A 6,778-nucleotide genomic window follows, 5' to 3' on the forward strand; every position below is an offset into this window, starting at 1 on the left:
TTGTCATCTTCTGGCAAAACTGTCACCAGAGAAATTACATCTGTAGCAGCTTACCACAAACAACGGTCCTCTACTGCAGATTTTAAATAGTCTCATTGTTACAACTGTCAATTCCATTTTCTAAGAAAACTGTATCATAGCATTTTCCGCTTTAGAACTTAGTTCTTTTTAGAGCTTCAGATGCTACCTTGTGTTCTATCGTTTTGGTGGACACACATTCCTTACATATATACAAATCACTGTGGTATGCGTAAATCCTTGTGTTCTAAGGAATACAACAAAAGGCCATGCCTCACATTAGGGATATCATTTTCCTTACATACATGAAACACTGGTACAGGCAAGTCCTTGAGTTCAAAGGAAAATAACAGTAGGCCCTGATTAATATTGCAGATATGTTTCCTCTGTCTTCAAATTCATGTTGTATTCTTCTTATCTGTCCATGCTATGCATTGACTTTGGATATGTATTTGAATGTTGCTTTGTTATACAAGTTCACAGGTGAATTATCTTGTTTTTCTATCTAGAAAACTACAGATTGCATACGGAATAATCATTACACTTTCATGCAAATTTAGTCTTATATCAAGGCCAGAGGAACCTGACTTCCCCTTTTTGTTCAGAATTTTCCAAACAAGAATCTCTTTCAGGTCTCACATGTTGGGACAAATGTCTTTAGTGGCCATTGAAGCCCCTCTCAAGAAGGGTGTAGACATTCCAGAAGTTGATAGACTTCTCCATGTAGGAAGATGATGATCATTTCTAATGTCTCTAGCAGTGTGCATTTATCAGGTTGCAGATTGCTCCCTTCTGTTGGGGAGGCAGAGTACTGTGACAGTTGGTTGCGCCCTTTTGATAGGGATGTTGAACACTGCAATATCAGATTGTGCCCTTTCTTTAGGGAGATTGATCACTGCCATAGCGGGTTGTACCCTCCCATGAGGGAGGTAGAGCACTGCGATAGTGGGTTACACATGCCTCCCTTGAAGGAACTGGCACACCACAATTGCACCCTCAATTTAGGGAGGTTGAGCACCACATCAGTGGGCTGCTCCCTTGCATTAGGAAGGTAGAGCACCACAATACATATCATACTCTGGCAATATGTTGCTCCCCTTCTGTTTGGGAGGCAAAACACCACACCCATGATGCACACAGTGATAAATCAGTTAAAGATGAGATCATCCCAGTCTGTCACTCATTGGCCTCTCAATACGGGACAAGACAGGACAGGACAAGAACCGAGCGTCTCCCTTTTCCCCCTTATACCATCCCACCCTGTGTAGGATTTGTAATCTATTCACAGGACTCAGGCTAAGAAAGGGCACCACATTGGTGTTCCCTGGTTCCCAATTATACTTATGAACCCTTGTTGGAGGTGGGGCCTTCCACCTCAGGGCCTTTAGTCCATTATTCACCCATGGGCTAGTGGAACTTGCCCTCATAGTTGAAGTAATGCTGTTGATCATGTCCCACCATTATGTCATCACCAGGTGGCTTCCTTTTGGAAGGCTATGGTATTACATCATCTAGGGTAGACCTACGTTCTTGTCTTCCTTCTGTAACTCATGATGAACCAGGGACCATGGTACATAGTACTCCTATACCCCTTCCATCAAAGGATGTCCAGCCACTCTCCAACTCAGAGTAACCTTTACTATGATGATGATGATCCAGTGTCTCTCTCCTAATTGCCTTCAGTGATTTTGAGACAGAAGCTGTGGCAATGACACCTTCTTTCATGTCCACCCCATCATCTCAGATGGATGAGGAAGAGGAGGTCTCATCCTGTGATAATGTGGTAATTGAGGTTTACTGTCTGTTAGCCTCGACTTGTGTTATGGCCTCTGGCACCTGGCACACAGTCCATAAGGATCCTTTCCATTTCAGGAAAGATCTCCAGGGTACCAGCTCAACCAGACCTCTTACTTCTCCCACATTCATCCATGACTGAGGAATTATCATGGAGGTATTCACAAGGCCAATGTAGGTCAACAATGTAGAAGATGGTCTGTTCCTCCATCAATGTTGTGACCCCCAATTTCTTCTTCCAGCTACTGGATACATTCCCCAAAGTGACCTATCAAACTTCCTTTGGATATCAAAGCAGCCAAAGTGAGTATTTCTGTAGGAGCCTGGACACACCTTCCCATTCAAACAATTGATGTCATGGAGCTGAAAACCAGTTCCTTGTAACCATATTTTTGCATGCTGACCTATTTTTCCTTTAGTTTGCTGAGAGAGGCCTCATTAAATCTAGCCACATTACTATGTGTGACCAGGTATCTTGTCATGCATTCTGTTGCCATGACACTGCATTGGACTCTTCGAAGGTCTTGCTTAAACACAGTAAAGACCTTCTAGCTTCTAAGAGTTGCTCCTCTGGAAACCAAGACCCTCTTGGGGGCCTTGTTTCTATCCATCTCTCCACTCCTGGCCCATCACAATCAACCAGGAAACAAGATCAGGCAAATTGCCCTCAGGGGCCATCTGAAAATTTTTCAAGCAGATGCAAGCCAGACCAATCCCCAATTCCTGTTCTACTGTTGGTCCACTTTAACTCAGATGGGTCTCTTACCCATTTTCGAAGTCAGAACTTGTTCCATCACAACTGGCCTGGGTACCTCTGGATTGGGTAGGTTGAATCCTGGGTCTCATATAGATGCTATGAGTAAACTATGTTGTTTGCTAACCTTTATCTCCCCTACGTGGAACCTTGAATGCCACATGTGTCATCTACATTTGCTCTTCTCTTCAAGCCTCAGAGAGATTTTTTATCAATCTCAATTCACCTCGGACAGGGTTTTCATCACCATTTGCTTTATGGATGAATCAAGACAGATTCATGATCGGGATTCCCATGCATGCACTCGATCCCCACTCCTATCTGTTTCACTGATGTGTCATGGGGAGGGTGGGGTATTCTCATTTAGAGCTTGAGGGACTTATTCTCTATGGTTCTTGGATTCCGACAGAATTGTCTCCCCACATCAGCAACCTAGAAATGAAAGCAGTATTTATAGGACTGCAAGAGTGCATCAGCATAATAAGGGGCTGATGTGTCATGGTCTCCACAGACAACAAGTCTGTCATAGCATATCTATGATTTGAATGAGGCACACATGCCCGTTCTCTGCATGGATGTCTGGAAACTCTTCATCTAGGCAGCATCAGAGAATGTCACAATCCGAGTTTGCCACATTCCAGGCAAGATAAACATATTGACGGACAGTCTATCCAGAATAAACTGATCCTTCCTCACAGAATGGCCTTTTCACCACTCAGTAATAGAGTCCTGTTTTTCCCTCTGAGGAAGAGCTCTAGTGGACCTGTTTGTGACTAAGCTTAACAACAAACTTCACTATTACATGTCTGTCCTGGATCAGAGGGCATGGACAGTTAATACATACAGCTCCCAGTGGGATCATCTGTGCACATATGCCTTCCCAACCCTCAGACTACTACCACAAGTTCTGCAGTGAGGCCTAACATCTCTGCTTGGATCATTCTCAACACCCCATTGTGGCCCCAGCGATCATGGTCCATCGATCTTTTTGACCTGTTGATAAATCAACCCAGTTCTCTACCTCACGGGAAGGAACTCTGTCGCAACACTGGTGATCCCTCCTCCACAATAACCCACACATTCTTCATCATCTTGCCTTGCTTGTCTCTATATTCTCTATCCCAGAATAGATTTTCAGGACAAGTTGCAAGTTACATCATTCAGGCCAAGAGAGCTTCAGTCTAATATGTCTGGTGGAGAATCTTCTGCATTTGGTGCAGTAGGAACACGTTGATCCTCTCTGCTCCCCTTAACTTCATTGCTGATTTCCTTTTTTTCCAAAAGATGTTCAGTATCCACTCTCAAGCTTCTGTTACCTTGATGCTCTTGTTAAGTCTTTGAGTTCCAGAGACCTCACTCTTCTTGTCTTATGCCCAGATGGAATCTTGTGTCTTATGGTCATTAACCAAGTTCTATGTAAACCTTCCTTTCAAAACCTCCCACTCTACTGTGTTCCTACTTGTTCTAAGCTTCTGCAAGACAAGGAAGTGAGATTCATGCCTTGTCTTTTGACACTGGCTGTTTCAGATTTCCAGTGGGTCACACCCTCCCATTAGGTAGGTTGCCATTTTTTATGGAGGTAGAACATTATGACAGTGGATTGTACCCTCCCATTAAGGAGGTGGAGCACCACAACCATGGATTGCACCCTGTCTTTGTGGAGGTTGATCACCACAACAGCTGGTTGCTCCCTCCCATTAGGGAGGTAGAGCACTGCAACACATATTTTTGTTTCTTTCTGGGGCCCATTTTAGCGACACCTTCATCAACCTTCAACTCAATTTCTGTTTTTGATTAGAGCATCAGCCTACTCACCTAACAGATAAATTCATTAATTGAGCAGGGTAAGTAATAAGTAGTTTTTTAGGGGGTGATACTAATTTGCATTATGTAATGCTTACATGCTGCTGAATGCACTCCTACCACCCCACTCTAACATCTTGCGTAATTGTTGTTTGTGAAAAGATGACAGATAATACCTACTTTCTGCATATAACCATGTGACATATAGAGTGGTGTGCAAAATAAAAGTGGAGTGCAAAAAAGTCCTCTACAAAGTCATCATTAAGTCTGTAGGATTTGGCTAGGGATCCACATGCTAAACAGCAAATCTTATCTATCTTCTAGTATGTTTCCACAAATTTGAAGAGAAACTCTCCACAAATGGCAATAATTCAACAGAAAACCCATACTGCATGCAAGTATACATTCCATTGGTGTTTTTATCACAGTACATGTAGCTGATGATGTACTTCCACTTTCCATAGGTTGCATAGCCAACTTAATATTCAGAACATCTCTGTCATTACTGTAGGATGGATTCATTTCCAGATTTGTTGCTACTTGATCATGACTTGCAGATTTGTCCAAAGAGTTAACTTTCTCGATCAGAGAAGATTAGTTGTTGTGCAGACTGTTGACCGTTATTGTCATTTCTTTCATAGCTACTACTGTTGTGATTTGGAACATTATGGTATTGATTCTCAAATGTCTAGGTGGGTTGAGTCAACTCTACTGTTCCTTTTATTGACGTTCAGCATTAAGAGGTTAGTGTTAGGACTGGTCGGCCCGGTGTCAGGATAATGTGACTGGGTGGGACATCATGCTACATGTCTGCGGCATGATGCCCCAGTGCTAGAGATCACTATAAACTGCCACATTGCAGACATCGTAGTGATATGACTGAAAAATTGTTAAAGCTACGTTAAAAATCAAAAATCACATCACATCACATCCTTTTATTGAACTGATACTGCTATTGCTTATGAGCATTTGTATTAAAGGAACTGAGCATTTGAACAAAGAAATAAGTTTAGAAGGAGAAGTTTTGCCTCATGCTCACAGTTCACTTTTAACTTCCTTACTGTTGGATTCTTGGGCAACGTTAGATCATATGCCAGGCCTACTCTACAAGTCTGTGCAGATGGGGTAACAGATAAAGAAAATGTAATGAAACTCTCTTGTACCTCTATCCTATAGTAAAATGGATAATTAAGAAGCAGTTTGGAAACCATAATTTGGTACATGTATGCAAATTATGTGTTTACATGAAGAAAACTAAGCAAATGGTGAATTAGACACTGTCCCAGATGGAATCTTTGTATGTACAGTTAAAGTCATGGATATGTCCAAGGCCACTGAAATGGTCAGTATACATGTATTCAGAAAGAATCATATATATGCCTCTAATCCAGGGTAATGAATGTCTGCAAAGCAGAATCAGAAGAAAACATTGCACATGGATAAATATCACAGCTGATCTTGTAAAACAAAAGATGAATTAATGTATGAAATGTAAAAAGAAACATGAAATCCCAGAAAATAGTGACTGCTTGTAAAAAAGAAATGCTGCTCATGCCAGTCATGACATACCACTGGTCACTACGGCCATGTGACTACTTAATATTCATGGTATTACAGATAGACAACAGTTTGACTGACACTTAGGTGAATGACTAAATAATGACATTGCATCTTGTCCCCTGTCAATCAATACCTAAACTTAACCCATACTTTGAAATAGAATAACTCTCAAAGTAGTGAAAATCCACATAATCTACAATTATATAAATGAAAATTTTATGATACCTGTTTCAGTGTTAACATGAGTAATATCAGTCAATGTGAAACACTATTGCAAGTGTATATATGAAGTTTAATTTCATAAATATCTTTATGGTCACAGTAATACTCATGGCTTAGCAAGTTATATGAACAAATGAAGCAGTTTATCAGAATGAACTATAAGTTTTAAATGTGGTTTTGGCATTTGCAGTGCACAAGAAAGAAGCAAATTATATTAATGCATTTCTATAATAAATGGAATCAGTCATTTAGAGTAGCATTTGTCATGAAACAGGTCCAGGACACTTTTTATGGGCTGGTATAAAATAAAACCCAAAAATTGGAGATATGTCTTTTCTTTCCCAATTTTCCTATTGTTCATTGATTCATCCTCAACACTTTTAGTTGCTTCTTTGGGTAATTTCAAGTCTTGTGTGTAAAACTGGTTGATAGTTATACTTTTGCTATTTCATTCTCTATAACTTCAAGAAAAATCCATCCATAAAAGAAATTTAATGCCAGGTATACCTGTAGAAGCTTGCAGAAAATTACGCAGAAAAACTTGCAAAGATGGGCAGTTTGATTTTAGTCAGTCATCAGTTGCTGTAGATGTAGCTGAAATCTACATTGATTTGAATAACAAAATAA

The sequence above is a fragment of the Sinohyriopsis cumingii genome, chromosome 7 (genome assembly GCF_028554795.1).
Source record: "Sinohyriopsis cumingii isolate HCF-2022 chromosome 7, ASM2855479v2, whole genome shotgun sequence".
Taxonomy (NCBI): Eukaryota; Metazoa; Mollusca; class Bivalvia; order Unionida; family Unionidae; genus Sinohyriopsis; species Sinohyriopsis cumingii.